This window comes from Pseudonaja textilis, chromosome Z (assembly GCF_049901715.1).
Source record: "Pseudonaja textilis isolate UNSWEBS1 chromosome Z, rPseTex1.2, whole genome shotgun sequence".
NCBI classification, from domain to species: Eukaryota; Metazoa; Chordata; class Lepidosauria; order Squamata; family Elapidae; genus Pseudonaja; species Pseudonaja textilis.
This window is the reverse complement of record NC_142008.1, coordinates 68,221,943-68,242,238: the sequence shown is the minus strand read 5'-3', so window position 1 is coordinate 68,242,238 and position 20,296 is coordinate 68,221,943. Positions and strand designations below refer to the sequence as shown.

At 35.8% G+C, this 20,296-nt stretch overlaps 1 protein-coding gene and 1 long non-coding RNA gene across 7 annotated transcripts in view; both read right to left on the bottom strand.

Annotated features, from left to right (window-relative positions):
* LOC148124067 (uncharacterized) overlaps positions 1-20,296 on the bottom strand; it is a 718,603-nt gene that overhangs the window by 210,043 nt on the left and 488,264 nt on the right. The window lies entirely within an intron of this gene.
* POU6F2 (POU class 6 homeobox 2) overlaps positions 1-20,296 on the bottom strand; it is a 403,956-nt gene that overhangs the window by 151,789 nt on the left and 231,871 nt on the right. The window lies entirely within an intron of this gene.

The following is a 20,296-nucleotide window of genomic DNA, read 5'->3' as shown; positions in this document are numbered from 1 at the left end:
AAACTCCCCAAAGCAGCTGAGGTTGAACTCCCCCACCTTAGAGTCCAGGGCTGGGGGAAAACGCTGAAGGAGCTGGAAAGACTGGAATGGATAGGAACTGGGAATGGGCCAGACTCCAAAAAACTCTGATGGAACCCTCAGTGGAATCCATAGAATCCATAGAGGGGGAAATTTGACCAAACCATCCTTTGTGATGAGGGCCATTGTGCCACCCAAAAGAGGGGGGAGTTGCAACTGAGCTGTTTGAAGTGAGGAGAAGCAGATGGGAATGCAGCCCTGCTTGTCCACTCACCAGAGGGAGAATGAGCCCAAAACTGCTGCTGGTGGGTGCTCCATGCAACAGGCAAGCCACTCAAGGAGGGGGTTGCCCCCTCTCCAAACTAGACCTAAGGGAGACCACCAAACACAGTTGGGCGGACCTCTTGCCTTTTACTGACATTGTGTACAATAATGCTGTTCACAGTAGCACGGGACTAATTCTGTTCAAAGTAGTTGACCGCCCCCCCCCCTAATCAGCTTGACAGATTGGCTGTCAACATAGAAAGCAGCATGAGAAAATGTCAAGAAGGCGCTAGCTAAAGAGGCACAGACTTATAAGAAACAGGCAAACACTGGGCTCAACAATGGCCATTCCAGCTGAGGGAAAAGGTCTGCCTCTCCACAAAATATTTGAGGTTAAAACTCCACAGCAAGAAGCTAGGACCCAAATTAATGGGGCCATTCCCAGGGGTGGGATTTATTTTATTTTATTTGATTTATTTGATTTGTCAATCGCTTACAAGATAACAAGTATAAGTATAAACATAGTTATGAATACATGAGATGGATACGTATAAGAAAAATAAAAAGAAATAATAGGACAGGGACAGTAGGCACGATTGGTGCACTTATGCACGCCCCCTACAGGCCTCTTAGGAAAGGGGCGAGGTCAATAGTAGACAGTCTAAGATTAAAGTTTTTGGGGTTTGGACAAGAAACCACAGAGTCAGGTAGAATACTCCAAACATTGACCACTCTGTTGCTGAAGTGGTATTTCCTGCAATCAAGTTTGGTGCAATTAACCTTGAGTTTGTATCTATTGCGTGCTCTTGTATTGTTATGGTTGAAGCTGAACTATTCATTTACAGGTAGGACATTGCAATGTGTGATTTTATATGCTATATTTAGATCGGACTGAAGGTGGCATAGTTCTAGGTTTTCTAGTTCTAGAGTCTGGTGGCCTAGGGTATTCTGCAATGAGCAGAGGAGTGGAGAACTCTTCTTGTGAAATATTTCTGGACTTTCTCAACTGCATTAATATCAGATACATCATATGTGTTCCAGACTGATGAGCTGTATTCAAGTATAGGTCTAGCAAATGTTTTGTATGCTGTAGTTAGTAGTGTGATATTGCCAGAGAAAAAGCTCCATAGGATTAGGTTAACAACTCTTAATGCCTTTTTGGCTATGTAATTACAGTGGGCTCCAACCATAAAATCCAAGTAAAAGAATCCTTCAGATCATTCATCCATTTAAAAAAATAAAAAATATATGTGCATTCATAACTGCATGTAGAATAGAAACATAAAGTAAGCAAGATCTTCGAGAAATAAAAATACATTCTTAAGATAATAGAAAAATAACTTTTTAAAAAAAATAAACTTTATTGATTTTACAATTAAAACAAAATGAACAACACAAAGAAAACATTAAAAAATTTCAGCATTGACAGCTTGTGGTTTCCTGTTTGTAACATTATTTTGTGCAATATTTACAGTTGGTATCTAATGCGAATATGTATTTACTACAGCTACTGAAATCGGAATTAAGAAATGAAATTTAACCTGCCAAATTTTAACTTAGTTTATTTTTATTTCTTTAATATTTTTCAATCGTATTTGTTCTAGTTCATAAAGATCATTCACCTTGGAGAGTATTGTTATCTTGAATTTAATTCCAAATCAATATTTAAGTTAAAGCAATGGGCAAAAACAATTCAAGGTGTAATATCTTTTATAATAGAACATAAAATGCTGTCAGGTATCTGGTATATACTACTGTAAGACACACACAATGTGTTGGTTGGCAACTGAAAGGTCTTGGGCAACATCTGATGGGTGAGGAATTCTGAGTTGTCAATCCAATACCAGTAATTTTGGGCTGTAGTTTGTTTGGCAATCTTTAACCCTTCTTTTATTTTCAAAAATTGTTTATTTATCTAGGCCTATTTCATTTATTTGTTATGTTTATCTTATGCTTTTTCTCCCAAGAGCTCAAGGAACTAACATGGGATCTTTCTTCATTTTCCCCACACTCTTTTGGTTGAGTTGAGAAAGACTAGGTCTCCTTATTCCTAGTCCAACATCTGAACTACTTAAGCATATTGGCTTGGCAAATCTGAGAAGGTAACCTGAGTTGAGTTCTTCACTAGGAACTCTTTGACTGCCCGATCTATTGTATAGACTGAAACATTGAAACAACATCACAGAAGCATGTCTGTGTTGCTGCCAGAAAATCTAAATATGTCAATAAAATCACCAGGATTCAAACTTGACTCGGAAGAGACTTTACCTTTTAAAATAGCTTACAAATTTCATCCTGGTTTCATAAAAGAAGTCCTGACAAGAATAACTCTATATAATGCTATACTTCAATATTATTTGATTTTTTTAAAATGGATAATTAACAAAAATCTTAGAACTTATCTTTACAGTTTATACTCAGCTTTGAAAGGGTGCTAAGGGAATAAAATGTGACAACAATGTCTTTGGATCTATTTTTTATTAATAATCTACATAATAGGGTTTCTAAGCTACTTCTAATGCAACCAGTGATTCACTTATCTTAACATTACATATTATTACTTCTAAAAAATGTGCTATTGAGATAAAAATGATTGCAATTAAAGCCCTGAATGTTGTATGAAAGTACATTAATAAGATATAAATTTTCTATGAAAAGAGGAAACAATCAGGATCCCAGTATTTTGGAGAGAATTCCTGGGCATTTTTCTTCAATTTGGCAACCTCAAGATGAGTTGGTTATTCTGCCTGTGGATTATAGGTGTTGTAATCCAAGAGTGAAATTATAATTAGTCTACATTTTATAATTAGCCCTAGATTAAATTAAAGTATCCTGAATAATGGTATGAACTAACATTGTTACCTAAATATTGGATTTGTCTAAATAAAACAATTGTGTTTCTTAGTGCAACTTCTTTTTTGTCTAAAACTAATTTAAGTAATATTTACTAATATTATATATGCAAAAATGTAAAATCTCAGATGCCAATTTTAGCTGGTGTTGAACATTGAGTTCTTCCGAAGAACATCGGAGGTCAAAATGTATTCGTCTAGTATATGTGCAGATCCAAACAATGTGGTCTTTTGCAATTATTATGGTTTGTTGCAGTCAGGTTAGATGTTCAGACCTGATTTGGTACTTTTATCCACTTATTGACTCCTTCCCAAGGACCTGGGATAGACAGATGTTAATGTTTTATGGTCTTAGAGGTATTGTCGTAGGATGTAAGCTGTTTCAAATAAAGCTGCCTTTTGCAATTAACTGATGCTGAATTTGTCAATGCTGATGGTGTTCAAGTGATGCCCCAGTTATTTTGGGATTGCATCTATAGGGCCTATTATTATTGGTGCTACTTTCAGTTTCTTTGGCCAACATAATTCTATTTCTATTTGCAGGTCTTTGTATTTTGTTATCTTCCTTAGTTCTTTCTCTCCTGTTCTGCTGTCACCAGGTTCTGCCAGCTCTACTATCCAGACTCTTTTGCCTTATTGGCAATTGTTAGTTTGGTATGTTATGCAGCAAGGGGGCTGTCTGTTTGAATTCTAACATTCCAGAGGACTTTAGATTCTTCATTTTCTATTACTTTTTTATTTTATGATTCACCAATTCTTGATTGCAGGTAAATGATATTTCTTGTAGATCTTCCAATGTGCCATTACTGCTACTTTGTCATGCTGTTGTTTGTAGTCAATCTGGACAATCTTCTTGTAGCAGCTAACCCAGTGGTACATTCTTTTTTCAGTTTCTTTGCGAGGTGGACCTGGCTATCTGTTGCTGTCTTCTCATTTCTGCTTTGTACATATTTGTTCTTCAAGCTTGATTTTGTGCAGTCAGAATTACCTCCTCTGTCTCTTTCATCAACTATCCTGCTCTTGGTCACTTTCAGGACTTTTGTTATCTCCTTTGCCTGTTTTTCCCCCAATGTACTGGCCATTTAACACTTCATTTTGCCAGTTTTACTTGAAACAGATTACATCCTGTGGCAATACCTTTACCATTTTCTAACAACAGACACTTGGGAAGGACTTAATAGGTGGACAAAAATATAGGTGGACAAAAATGCCAGATCAAGTCTAAGCATCTGGCTGATTGTGTGATGAATTAATGAAAATGTTTAAAAAGTTATAATATTTCTGTAGTTATTTATCAAGCACATTTAAATTATAGTAAAGTAACCAAATATATTTACAACTCCCAAGGCATGTCACAACTTTTGAGCACCCCTAATGGTTGGAAATTGAAAATTGAAAAAAATTGTCATGCCCTAAAAACCATAATAAAAACTGAAGGTAAGAACAAAATTAGTAATAAATACATCACGAGACTAAAGAAGATCTTACAATCCAAGGCAATTAACAATTGGGTAAATCCAGTCATTATGGGGGCATATGCTGAGTCTGTAAACTGCTTAGAGAGAGCTGTAAAAGCACTGTGAAGCAATACATAAGTCTAACTGCTATTGCTATTAATTTTCATTATTTTGCTGCATGAACACCTTCTCAACAACCTTCACCAAAAAGGGAAGATTAGAGACAGGTTGGAAATTATCCCATCGGGTAGAGTCCAACGATAGCTTCTTAAGAAGAGGGCAGACCACAGCCTCCTTAAAATGCTAGGGCACCATCTCCTCCTGTAGGGAAGCATTAATCACAACCAGAATCCCCCTGCCTGTCACCTCCTGGGAAGCTTTCCCAAGCCAGGGAAAACACAGGGACTTGCACTTATACTCTCTAGATCCCTGTCCACTTCCTCAGGAGCAACAGGATCAAACCATTGCCAGATAACAGGGCAAGAACCTGCCTCAGGAGCTACCACTGGACCAGCAACCATGCCGACATTTAACTAAGATTAACTAAGATATTTAAAGATATGTCTGCTAAATGTTGGAAGTGTAGTCAGATTCCAGGCTCGTACTACCACATGTGGTAGATGTGCCCAAATACTGGACAAAAATGCATACTTGGTTAGAAAAAATGATAAGGGAACATATAAATCTGAAACCATACATATTTATGTTGGGTATCATATCTGAAAAATACAATAAAGCAACTATGTATCTAATACTACATGTGTTAACAGCAGCTAGAATTGTTGTTGCACAACATTGGAAAAGTGTGGAGATCCCTACAGAAGAGAAGATAATGAAAAAAAATACTAGAATGTGCAGAAATGTATAGATTAACACTTGAAATAAAAGAGAAAGTAGACATGGAATATTTTGAAATATGGGATTCATTTTATCAATAGTTAACTAATAGAATCAAAAGTTAGAAATGTTTAAAATTATAAGAGAAGGTTTAACTTTATTATGAGGGCTTATTATGATATGTTTATTTTATTATTAATTAGTATCAACAATTAACAAGAATTAATATTATGATGAGAAAACACTGTTGGCAAGAAGTAATAGGCAGTAGGGAAAAATCAGAGCTGCTTAACTCATTTTTGCATCAGTCTTCACAAAAAAGAAATTATAGCCGAATGTACTAAAAAAACTACCATAAAACACAAACGAGAAATAAAAATTAAAATAAGCAAGAAAATGGTAAGAGAACACCTATCTGACCTTGATGAATATAAATCACCAGGACTTGACAGATTACATCCCAGAATTCTTTTTTTTTGTATATATATATTTATTTTTTCTTATTTACAAACGTATCATTATATGAACAGTATGGTACCAGGGTGTCTTATATTTTAAAACAAATATGGCAGTTTTGTTCATATTCAATACAGTTCATATTTAATACAGACAATCTTATAAATTTTCATATTAATACACATATATTCTTTGATTATGCACCATTTCAGTATCTTATTTTTATATCAATCTCCATGTTCTAAATATCTCTCTTTTTCTATGGGTAGAATATTATTAATCATATTTGTAGTGTTTAATAGATTGATGTGATTCCAGTAATAATAAACCAATTTATATTGAATTATACTCTTTCATTATTTATTCCCTTTCTAATTTTTAATTTTGCAACTATTATGTTTTAAAAATATTCCCTTTCTAATCACATTTTACAACTTAATGACAGATAAAATAATTATCATCATATTTATGTTTGACAAGTTATATAATTCTAATAATAATCCAATTGTCTCTATATTCTTAACATCACTCCTTTTACTATATATACTACATTAATAGTCATATTTGCAGTGTTTAACAATTTGTATAATTCTTATAACCACTCATAAATTCATATTGGTTTATATTTTCCCATTTTTAGTTTTTAGTTTTCCACTATTAGCTTAAAGAAAAGTCCCTTTCTAGTCACATGTTAATACAAATAAAATAATATTCATTATGTTTACATTTAACAAATTGTGCAATTCTAATAATAATATAATTTCTTCTATCTTATGTTATATTTCATTACATTATTTTTGTGTCAATCAGGTTACACATATTTCTTTTCCTACCATAGAATGTTAATATTCATGTTTATTACATTTAGCAATTGTATATCGTTACTAATAATACACTCATTTATGGAGAAACATAACTTTTTTTCTCCTTTAGCTATCATAGCTTACTCACATTAAAACTTTGATTAATCGTTTCTTAGCTTGTCTCCCATATTCCTCTCTTGAATGTTCATCTCTATCTATCATTTTTTGATCACCCCTCTTAATTATTCCTCCCTTCCTTCAATGTTCCATTGTCTCATTTTTAGGTTACCTGTCTTTCTCCCAAAAAATTCTCCCTGGAATTTCAATTCCTGTTTGACTTCCCTTAAAACACTCTCCCCTTGGTTTATTACATCAATCATTATTATTTTTATTTCCTTTTTGTCATTTCTTTTTATTTGTTGTTCCATCTGTCCTGTTTATCTGGTTACTCTTCTAATTGACTCCTCCTCTTTCTGGATCTCCTGTTTTCTTTCTGTCACTTACAATTCCATTTCCAGATCTAGTTCCATGTACAATGCTTTGTATTTTATTTAAAATGCCCTCAAATCTTCTTGTCATGGTGTCTTTAATATCCTGAAATTCCAATGCAATTTCTTTGCAAATTTTATTCATCTTTCTGCCCAATTGTCCAACAGTCCTTTATTCAAACCTAAGTCACTTTTCAAACTAAAAATCCAATGTCCAGGGATTTTTATATCCCCAAATTAATCATTGTATTCTTTTAAGTAGTCCAAGGGTGAAATATTCATAAATTATTCCACCAGTTAAATCTTGTATTTTAGCTTTTCCGGACTCTTTAATAATAAAAGTCTCTTATTTTTCGCTTTGATTCTCCTTAAATCATGTCTTATCAAAACTTTGGGAATCTGTAATAACTTCTTTTAACAGCAGGTGGCACTCTTGAAACAGTTTTCACTTTTCTCTTTTTTTTCCCTTTCTCATCAATTTTTACTGATATTTTTGGAATATATATATATATATATATATATATATATATATATATATATATATTCCTTTTTAAAAATAGATTACAGCATTTTAAAAATGCCTATCCAAAGCCAATGTCTGTCCAATCAAAAAGTCCAGTTTTCTGTATTTTTAACAAATTTACTATTTTTCCCTTTATTTTACTTTACTTCCTTCTTTCTGTTTCTAGTACTTTAGAATTCTACTCCATTGTTAGGTTGCTGCCAGTTTAAAATTAATTATGAGTCCTTTTTTCTGAGTATTCTTCTCAGGGTTGCACTTAAAAGTTCAAAAATGTTCTCTCACCCAGTTCACACACCATTCACTGTCTCTTCGCTCCTGCACTGTCTTGGGTATTCAGACTGTCTCTTGCTTCATGGCAGCCATTTTGGTTGCTGTTGCACTCCATCTTCAGATGAGGGAATTTTCCATGTCAGGGAGGAGAGATGCGGCTCTCCTTGTCCTGCCCTTTACCTCACCACCCTTCCAGGGTGGGCTATGGCTCCAATTGCAATTGAAAGAATAATAGCAGGTAATATTTGGAGCTGTTGGTAGATCCAAATAAAAGAGAAGGAAAATGGGAAGGAAAATTTAAAAGTAAAGGGAAAGACTGGATTGGTTATCTTTTTTAAAAAAATGTTCAAATTTGTTCAAAACTTTTTCTTTTTTGTTTTTCTTTTCTCTTGTAATTTTGAATGATGAATTTTGGAGGAATAAACTTTCGGATTTTTAAAGCTGGCTGTAAAAATGGAGAGAAAAAGCCAGAGTGACACCTACTGGCTGGAAAAGTCATTACATAAGTGAAAAGAAAGCAGAATATCTTTACTGTTACAGATAAGAAGACGACAGAGACAAAATAACAACTGTCATAAAATTGATTTCGCTTGGTGTCAGGAGACAGATAGTCAGTGTACTGGACCCTTTGAAGCCTTGTGAATTATAAATACTCTTGATAGCCTGAAACAGTGGATTAGCTTGGTTTTGTTTTAAAACCAAGTGAAGTGGCTTTTTGATTTACTAGACATTATGAGCTATTGGTTTATTGAATGGGCCCTTTGGATCACAAATACCAACTGATAGAATATAAAGAAATAACTGTAGTCCCAAAATGGACTGATTTTGTGTGTGGATCCTGTGGATTATAAATATAATTAATTCTGAGAGATGTTGGTGATAAGTATTCGAAACTTAACTAGAATTGGGAAAAAAAATCATCTACACCTTTATCATCTGCCTCTAGTTCACCAAGTCAAAGATACCATACTACAACAATAGAAAATTAATACATTCCAAATGTAAATGATGCTTCAGTCCACACAAGAAGCTATGACAAAAAAAAAATCATAATGAGATGAAAAATGATATGGGGGAGGTGAAAAATGATATAGGAGACATAAAGGAAAAACACATAATTTAGATAAAAGAATATGAGTTTTCAGCAAATGACAACAAGAAATGAACAAAGGATTCAGAAAATGGAGGAGAAATCAGAACAAGCAGAAAAAAGATGATAAATAAATCAAAGACTGACACAAGCAAATAAAGAACTAGTAGATTCAGTGATAATGCTTGAAATGGAAAAGGCAGCTTTTTATTTACAATTTCAGAATATTGAAGAGGAAAAAAGAGAAGACCTTCTAGACATCATATTAGAGCTGTTGTCAGATGCTCTAAAGTTGAGTAAGCAGGAGATGGACAATGAGGTAGATAAAATATTTAGAATACACATGAGCTACAAGAAAAGAAACAAACTTCCAAAAGAGGTACATGTGAGATTTGTCAAAAAATGAACAAGAGATGAAATATTCAAAAAGACAAGAGATGAACCACTGCAATACAGAGGAAAAGAAATTGTAGTCCTGAAACAGGTCCCCAGAAGAGTAAGAGATTTAAGGAAACAATACCAATTTCTGACTGTGAAATTGATTAAGTTTAATGCAAACTTTAGATGGCCTGTACCTGAGGGAATATTGTGAACTGGAATGGAAAAGATACAGACCAGATTCACTAGATAAAGTGTTAGAGTTTTATGACAACCATTTCAATGCAAATGAGGGACAGGAAATAAGAGAAGAAACAGAATACAAGAGACAAGAGGAACCAATAAGAGAAGAAATGAGTATACAACAAAAAGAAAGTGAAGCTGAGAAAATGGAGCAGAGCAAGAAGAAACAAGAGCAAAAGACTGAGAGAAATAAGTACTAGGAAAATAAGATCTACATACAAATGAATGGGATGGAAGGTGAAGCTAAGATGTATCAATCAACATAAATGCACCGAATTCTCCTATGAAAAGGAATATTTTTATACAACTGTAATAGTTAAAATTAGATATAATTTGTCTCCAAGAAGTTCATATTAAAAATCAACAGAGTAAACTATTGGAATACCCCAAGATTGGGAAATTATACTTTTCATTAGCAAAACAAAAGAAAAGAGGGGTGATTTTATATATTAAGAAACAATAAATGCTAAACAAATGTATACAGATGAAAAAGGGAGAATTTTGATGGTGGAATTAGTAATAAACCAAAAACAGATACTCTTGATAGTAATATATGCACCAAACAATAAACAAGAATAATTTTACAAAAAAAATTACACAAGAAGATAATTGAAATGGACTATGAGATAATTTCTGTGTGGTAGGAGATTTTAATGCAACTGTAGATATGAAACTTGACTACAAAAGCAGCAAAGTAGGTAAAAAAGTAAGGAAGACTCTTGCTAAGTTTTTTTTTAATGGCAGAAGAAACATGAATACAGGATACATCAGTATACATTTTATTGAAGTAGATCAATCATGGTCCAGAATTAATATGATATGAACATGCCTGGAATTGAGCACAAATGTGTAAAAGATAGAGATAGAAACAAATATATGGGCTGATCATAATCCAATAAAAATGACTTGGAAGGGACAAAAGAAATGGGTGACATGGACGTTGAATCAATCTATATTAAAAGACAAAAAAGACATTGTTTTTATTAAAACAATAGAAAAAGAAATAGAATTTTTCTTCAAAGTGAACAGAAAAGAAGATACTTCATTACAAAATTATGGGATACAGGAAAAGCATATGTCAGGGGTTAGTTATAACTTATATAGTGAGAAAAAGAAAAAAGAAACAATGTCAAAAGACCCTAGAACAAGAGTACAAAGACTTGAATTTGATCTACAAAAAGAACCGCAAAAAGGAAATTTAAAAACTCAAATGGAAATAATAAAACATACATTTAATTTAATGGAAAAAGAAGTATTGGCACAACAAATTAAAAAAGCAAAACAAAACTTTTTTGAAAATGCCAATAAACCAGGAAGGTGGTTATCTTATAAGCTGAAAAAGGAGAAAGAGAAGTAATTGATAAGCAAATTACAAGATAAGAAGGGAGCTCTACAAGTATCAAAATGAGAGCAAAAAGAAAATGTTTCAGGAATTCCATAGAAAATTATACGACCAAGAAGGAAAAAAATAATGCAATTCTTGGGAAAAGTGAAATTACCAAAAGGTATCTGAAATGGTGAAAACTATGTTGAATGAAAAAGTAACGATGATGGAATTGACAGAGGCAATTAAAAGACAAAATAATGACAAAACACCAGGGCCAGGTGGATTACTGGCAGAATTTTATAAATACTTACAAGATGTATTAAGTTTACCAATGTTAGAAGTCTACATAGGGATGGGATTCAGCTGGTTCGGGATGGCTTGGGCAAACCGGATATTAATTTTACATCCAGTTTGCTGAACCGGTAGTTCTGATGACCAGCTGGCCCCGCCCACCCCACCTCGCACCTCCCAGGAGTCCCCATGGGCCCATCTGGCTCCCAAGGAAGTACAGAGAGGCCTCCTAGGAGTGAAAATGGGGCGCAGGGGGAGTCGCACCCTCTCATGCCCATTTTTGCTCCCAGAATCCAGCCATCCAGTATGCCTGGATTCAAAAGAACATTTGGAGCTAATATAGTGTTGATTACTGCCTTGGGAATGTTCTAGGTAAACAAAACTATGTAGTCTCCTAAAACTATTGGAACCAATCTTCTTTCTTTATTCCATATCGTCCTCTTCAAAATAAGTAAGTTGCTCTGCTTTTTTATGCCAGGCTTAGTGCGGTAAGTTCAGAGTGGATTTTGTAGATAACAGCTTACCTTTAGGTCTCATTCATTTGCTCAATCTCAGAGCATAAATTACACAATTTCTAAAGCATAATTCAGACTATTCAGCAGTTTACCTAGCTGCTGCTTCATGGTTACATCACTATTGCTGTCATAACCTTTACGAGTCCAAGGGGTTTTAAATTTGAGAAGCAAAAAACACAATAAATGTTTCTCACAAACATTTTCCTCTTTTACTTTGTAGTTCGATATTTAACATACAAAATTATGTGCTGTGTTACTATTCAGACATTTTGCAAACTTGTGTTTTTTGTTGTTGGAAGGCAAATCTTTAATTTGAAGATAGTGATAAATTCTTGGTAATAAAATGGCAAGTAGAAAGGCTCACTTCCACGTGAGAAGGAAGGGGTTAGAAAGAATGAGAAGGTTAACCTTTGCTTTGTTTCCAATCTCCATTTCATGACTTGGTCTTCATAAAAAGTAGCTTTGGAATTGAAGCCATATGTGCTAAATCAAAAATATTTCTGTTTAAGTACAAGTATTGAAAAAGTTTCAAGATTAATCCAAGATGTTTAACAGCTTTAAATATCTGGGTGTTGTACTAAGGTTTAAGTAGAAAGAGGTTCCACCTGAAAATGTACCATGAATAGAGATGCACGGTAGCTCTTTTTCTTTCTTTCTTTCTTTCTTTCTTTCTTTCTTTCTTTCTTTCTTTCTTTCTTTCTTTCTTTCTTTCTTTCTTTCTTTCTTTCTTTCTTTCTTTCTTTCTGTCAGATCCGTGTATCTGCCATTCTTCAATGGAAGAAGAAGAGGGGGTTTGGTACAAGTAATCCTTTTTGATGTAATTCTTGTATTGAATCTGTATAACTTGCACATGATATACAACCGGGTGAAGCAGAATGGAAAGTTACCAGAAAAGTATTCTTATAATTAGCAGAAGTTTCTTAGCTTATAAATATTATAGAAGTTGCTTAATACGATATTGTGAAAATCACAAAACTGCTGAACCTAAGAACTAGACATGTTCCTGTAAACAGAGTGGGTATGGAAAATAACAGAAGAATAAGAAGAATAAGAACGAATGACTAAGTAGACTTACTTCCCCTTTTGTAGTACACTGAGACTGGTAGCTGTATAAAAGTAACCCCCTCAGGGATAGCTGGGGGTTCAGAATTTGCCATGCTAATGCTCTGAACCTTTTGCGCAAATAAACCTGTATTCTCTTCGTAGTCTTGTGTCCTGATTTGAAAACAGAATTTGCTGCAACATGGGGACTGGAGCCCAGATGCCTGGAAACTTGTCACCTCTTGGAGAGATAGCAAGAGGAGAAGGGGCCATAAAAATTCCAGTTCTGAAAGAAACTTTCTGGGAAGCTCTTCTCAACTACACTCCCAGAAAAGGTGGGGGATTAACATGTTGCTTCTTTGTGTTGATGAAATCCACATCAGACTAAGGAGAGGAGTTCTAACTCCCTTTATCTAAAGCTACATGCCTGGAGGCATATTAGACCCTGCTTGGATTAGCACCTGGATGTCTTCCTTTTCAATAAAGAGTTCCTTTGAAATACCCAGCTTTCAAAAATTCATTCTTATTGTCTGAAGGGGAGAAAATCTGGGATTTACATAAAGCAGGGTCTGCAATAGTAGTCAACCTGGTGAGGAACTTTTTTTCCTTCCAAAAGAAAATTTAACTCTACTGAGGATACCCTCCGAAAAATGTTTGTACATACCAATAAGCAAGGGAAAGCCAGATGCTGGGGAGAAACTTCAACAACTACCCAGCCAGACACTGGCTTTATTGGCCCATCAAAGACATCGAAGACATCAAAGCTGCCTGCAAAAATTCCATGAAGTCCCAATGGTCTATAGGTATAGGAAAGAGAGACAGCTGGGATGGAAGAGCCAAGGGAGTAACCCTAACCCACGATAACTGTAAATTCAGGTGGAAAATGGAACTGGGAGCCCTTTCTGATCAAAGAAGAATGGATCAAGGAACTGTTGGAAGATGACTGACTGAAATAGTACATAAATTGCCTTGTGAGGGAAGCCCTGGGGGACCCTGAACCAGGTCACCAATGAAGGAGAGTGACCCAGAAATTGAGAGAATCCAAGCCATCACCCCCGATCCAGCTGAGAATAATCAAGCAGTGCACCAAGCCAGAGGACCAGCAGCTATGCCAGGTATCCGACCCCTTGCCATTCCAGAGCAGTGGATTATCCGCAGCCAACCCAGAGACCTACAATTGCAGAGAAAAATCCCACCCTTGGGGGTAAAATTTGATGGGGACCCCCAGAAATTGGGATTCTTCTTGGTGCAAGTCCTTACCTATATGCAAGAATATGGGCAGAACTTCCCAATCCAGGGGGCCCGGGTGTGAGTCGTCACCCAGGCCCTAGAAAGGGCAGACACCAGATAGATGATAACCCTCCACAATATTAATGTCCCAGAGCTGAGGAACCTCAATCGATTCATGACAGCCCTATGCCACTGCTTTAAAGATCCCCTCATCGATCAAAAAGCCCGCAACTGCATTAGGGTCATAAAACAAGGCCGTCACCCTGTAGCCGAATACAACGAGGAATTTCACAACCTAGCCAGACCAGTCAACTGGCCAGAAGATATTCTAGTCTGTTGGTTCAAAGATGGACTCAACGACGACCTGTACAGTGCCTGTCTGGCCCGTGGGGTCCCAAACCTTCTGCGTGAATGATACTTGATGGCTGAGGAGGTAGAGATAGACATGGCCCATAACCAGTACCACAGCAGCAGGGTTTGGAGAAGATCCCCACCCCAGGGGAAGCAGGAGTTTTTCAAACCCCAAGCCACCATGACTCCAAGAACATCTGGCTGTTTTAAGTGTGGAAAGGAGGGGCACTGTGCAGTGGAGTGCCACTCAAAACCCTCAGCCAGAAAGCCAGACCACCCATCAGGGGGGAACCCTGGAAAATCCAACCCCCAAGGAAAAGAAACTGCCCTGAGAAGCTGAGAAGCCATGAGGTTTCGGTTCCCCTCCAACGCAGAGGAAGAATCCCCAATGCCCCGAGGAGACCTGAGCCAGTCTGAAAGTGATCCGGAAGACGACCCACTGGTAAGCGACCCAATTGAACTACTGACTGTTCCAACTGACCCTAAGACTGTTTATATCCAGCCGAAGGGAGGGGGAGGAAGTAGCAGCCTTACTGAATTTGGGATGCACCCAGTGCCTAATCAATCCCACCCTAGTAGGGAAATTGGAATCCACCTAAGGAAAATAGAAAAACCAATTGCTTTCTGCCAATTAGACGGGATTATAGAGAGGGGGGGAGCCATCTGGTTTTGCCACTAAACCATTGCAAATAGAACTGGGGAGCCATAGTGAGATGCTCACATTCATTGTAGCCCTGGGAATGGAAAGGCCACTAGTCCTAGGACTCACATGGATATGGAAATGGAATCCAAAAATAAATTTTATTTTCAAGTCAAATTTTCCACTTTGGTGTTCCAGTGGGTTTCTTTTTTGGCATTTATAACCCAATTGTGCCATTATAACAACAGCTGTGCTGTACATTAGTTGGTTTGTTTCACGTAGTGTGCTGGATGAGATGGAAGTTAAAATGTTGTTCACAGCATTTTGTAGATCTTTCACTCGTTTACTATGTACTTCGCAAATGGTAGGCAGTCTTTTTCTTTCTATGTTTTCTTTGATGTGGTTTTCAATCTTTTCTTTCAGCATTTTTTCTAGGTCACTTAGCTCTACACTTTTGAATTGTTACACAGGAAAATCTTCATCCTGTATGTTGGTTTCTTCCACTGGTTGGTCAGTTTGTTCAGGGTTTGAACTGTTTCTTCAGCCTATTCATCATTCAGCCTGTTGTTTTCTTTCTAGTCAATGTTTTTAGATGTTGCATTTCCACATCTGTGAAAATTTTATTATGGATGATGAAACATTTTTGATCCATTGATCCTTGTTCAGTTACATCACTTTCGGGGTGTTTTTCCTTCCAAAGTTGCATCATTTTTTAAAAAATCCTCGGGCTGTTGGTTCTGCCTGATGGTAACATTTGATGATATCTTGATTTTCTTTGGTTGTCCAAGTTCTGTGCTTTTTTCCCAGTCACTTTACAGTTGTATGCCCTGGTTCCCCAGCAGTAGCAACTGAGCCCTGTAGCCCATTTTTTTGACAGATGTCCAGGAGCCATAGCATCTAACACGGTCGTTGTTGACCTGGGCAATGACTGATCCAATATGGAATTTTATTGATTTCTTCTCATCATTGATGATGGTAGGTGCCTGGGTTGGTTCATGGTGGCTAAACCACTACCAATCCCAAAACCAGCAATCCCATAACTATAGCTGATAGCCTGATAGCCATCCAGGCCCAGCCATGAGATTAATAATAGTAATAATTGTTAGGAATATAAGTCATCTAACAGGTATTTGGGTTGGAAATATATAAACCAGGGTAGACATTTTAATACTGTCTCTTTAAGAGAATCATAAAATTGTAATTGGGTATAGTTTCTCAAATGGCCATAAGATGGAGCCAGAAACCTGGGTTGTTTAGTCTTAGTCTTAGTCTCAGAAGAAGTCTCAGTGAGTCTCTGTTTCCTTCTGTTGAAGAGTATTGCCGTTCCTCCATTTTTCTTCTAATTGACTGTTATTCATAGATTTGATATAAGTCTGTTACTGAACTGTTTTTGATACTAGACTTTGTTATTAGATTATCCCTGGATTGAAAACTGACTGATTTAACTTGTGAATGACTTTGGACTATGTTTGAACTTTGCTTAAAAGTTTCTGGAAGTAAAAACCTATATTTACTGTACAGTGTATCTGTGTGCTGTGTGTGTATTATTCAAACACTACTCTCAAATATAATCTCCTTGTATGCGCTCATTCTCCTAACGGGGAATTACAACAACAACAACAACAACAACAACAATAATAATAATAAATAAAAACTGATCCAGACAAAACACTGTTTATTAAGCATTTATGTATTTTTAAATACATAAATAAATAAAGTTCCAAAAAGAAAAGAAAAGAAGTCATGGCTGCTCCATCACTGGAGGTTTTTTAAGAAGAGAGAAGACAGTCACTTGTCTGAAATGGTATACATTCTCCTGCTTGAGAAGGGGGCTGGACTAGAAGACCTCCAATGTCCTTTCCAGCTCTATTCTATTCTATCCTATTCTATTCCATTCTATTAACTGACTGATAGTGATTTTGTTAATGCTGATTGTTTCAAGTAGTTTGGTTCTGCAACCCAACAGGACACACACAGACTTCAGAGGATAATTACAATTGCAGAAAAAGCAATTACTATCAACCTGCCTTTAATTGAGGACCTATATATTGCACAAGTCAAAAAGAGGGCTGTGAAAATACTTACAGACCCCTCACATCCCAGACATATACTCCATAAACCAACTCCTTCCCTCAAAATGATACTATAGAGCACTGCACACCAGAGCAACTAGACACAAGAACAGTTTTTCCCTGAATGCCATCACTCTGCTAAACAAATAATTCCCTCAACATTGTCCAACTATTTACAAAGTTTGCACTACTATTACTATTAATCTTCTCATCATTCCTTATCACCCATCCCCTCCCACTTGTGACTGTATGACTGCAACTTTTTTGCTTGTATCCTTATGATTTATGTGGATTGTTTCCTAGTATGATATGATTGCTTATTGTACCCTATGACTATCATTTAATGTTGTACCTCATGATTCTGACTCTTGATGAATGTATCATTTCTTTTATGTATACTGAGAGCATTTGCACCAAGACAAATTCCTTGTGTGTCCAATCACACTTGGCAAATAAAATAATTCTAATTCTAATTCTAGTGCTCCAGGTGTTTGGATATTGCACCCAAGATGTCTGCTAGGATTACTATTACCTTTGTTTTTCTTTTGCTCCAGTCATTCTATTTCTATTTTCAGGTCTTTATTATGTATCGACTATCTGCAATTAAGTCAAAGTAACATAACCAAAGAAGATCTAAGTATATAGGAATTCTAAGTAGGGTGGTGGGTTGTTGGGGTTTTTTTGTAAAATTTATGTTCAGGTCCAATAAATTTAATATTTGCACAATTAATATTGTTTTTATAGTTATGCTTTCAAAATGTTGGAATCTAGGGACTGCCAAGACTAGTTTCTATTTTCTCAGAAAGATTTTGGAAGTGGTTTGTCATCGGCTTTTTACTAGGACTTAGTGTGTCTAGGCCAAGGTTACCTAGTTGGCTTTGTGCCTAAAACTAACTGTCTTCAGGCTATATTCTGGTATCTTAAGCATACACTGTCTGTCATTACAAACACACACACACTCTCTCACACACAAAACCTATGATACATATGCTAGTTCTTTGAGTTTGAATAAGACATACTTTTGTGCAGTTCATCTGCGGGCATGAGGATGTGTCTATAGTTTCAGCCTAGAGATCAAGAATCTAGCACAACGAAGATATTGCGTCCATTAATGTAGTAACTGTGAGTGTTGTTCTGCAGCATTGGTCACCAGTCTTCAGGTTACATCTTGATGCCTTAAGTACTACACCAACCTGGCGGTCATTATATACAAACATACATGCTTACATGCATATGATAAAGACAATACACAACTAGGGGAAACCCCAGCTACTGATGTTCTGCAAGACAATTTTAATGTATTTTTATGAGCAATTAAAAATAGTCCGCAGTAATGTTATCTGCATTCTTGGGCACAATGTCAAGAAGAACAATTTTGTTAAGAGGATGATGGAACATTTTGTAATTTCTGTAATAATGATTCAGATTTAAATGCACTACTATGCAAAAGGAAAGTGATTAATTCATAAAAAGTAGTCTTAGGAGTTCAAGGTCTTAAAACTGATTGTTAGCCACTAATGTGTGTACTTCTTCAGTCAACTTCAAAATTTATTTCTCCATAGTCAGATTTCAAACTACTTCCTTATCCCTGAAACTTCACCCAATAGTAGGCATTCACTATTGGTGGCAAATATCTGAGTAATGCAATTGAATGATAGAAAATTCTTTTCCAATTTCCTCTTCTATCAAAGGAAATACATCTAAACTTATCCACTGGTCAGGATGAAAACAGTTTTGCTTGTTATTGTATTATATGATATGTAGAAATCAGCTGGTAAAACTTGTCATGACATTGACATAATCATCACCAAGGGATAATTTATTATCAAAGAGATAATGAAAGGAATCTTGAAAAAGCTGATATTCTAAATAACCAGAATGCTAAATTCTACCTTTCACTTGAATTTGTACTTTCTTTCTTTTCTCATCTAATGAGAAAATTATTGTTTCTTTGGAAACAATTTTCCTTTCAAGCATAATAGGGGTTTAATTCTGCTAAAAATGTGTATCAGCACTGTTCCACCAAATACATCTGGAACCTGTAGATTAATCAAAGTGTTTACTTAGAGCCAAAGAATAATCAGTGAAATAATTAACATGTACACTAGGTCCACATTTACCACTAAGTTTACTTTATATGCAGGTTAAATGATAACCCTAAATTGCATTATAGGGGGATACAATGAAGATCAAGTGAGGTACTAATACCATTCTATAAAGCCTTAGTAAGACCACACCTAGAGTACTGCATCCAGTTTTGGTCACCACAATATAAAAAAAGATGTTGAGACTCTAGATAAAGTACAGAGAAGAGCAACCAGCATGTTTAGGGGACTGGAAACTAAAACATATGAAGAACATATGAAGAACAGTTACAGGAACTGGGCATGGCTAGTCTAGTGAAGAGAAGGACCAGGGGAAACATGATAGCAGTCTTTCAATATTTGAGGGGCTGCCACAGAGAGGAAGGGGTCAAGCACCTGTAGGCAAGACAAGGAATAATGGGTGGCAATTGAACAAGAAGAGATTTAACCTGGAAATAAGGAGAAATTTTCTAACAGTGAGAACAATCAACCAATGGAACAGCTTGCTCTCAGAAGTTGTGGGAGCATCATCACTTGAGACTTTTAAGAAGAGATTGGACTGCCATTTGTCAGAAATGGTGTAGGGTCTTCCTCTTGAGCGGGGGATTGAACTAGATGACCTACAATGTCCCCTCCAACTCTGATTATCTGTTATCTGTTAAATTTAATGAATTAGAGGCATCTATGAATATTTAATGCCCTCCAATCCAATAGTCAGGAATTCAGGAAATTGTAATCAAACATTTTTTGGAAAGTAAAAAATCATCCAGTCACAATTCCCCATTTAGATATCTCTGATTGGCTTTTTGTCTAACATTCATTATATTGGGTTTATTTGTTGAGAACATAAAAGAGACATTTGGCAAAGTGTGGAGTGGGATTTTCCAGATGTTATTTACCCTCCTCATCTCCAGGCAATGTATCTGTTTTAAAAAATATCAAAACTGCTAACTGTCACTATTGTTTATATTTAATCTGGAATACTTCTGTAGTTCTGAATGCTAATGCAATTTTTTCTCCTTTAGTATATTACTTCATTTTTCAAGCAGGTATAAATAAGAATGTA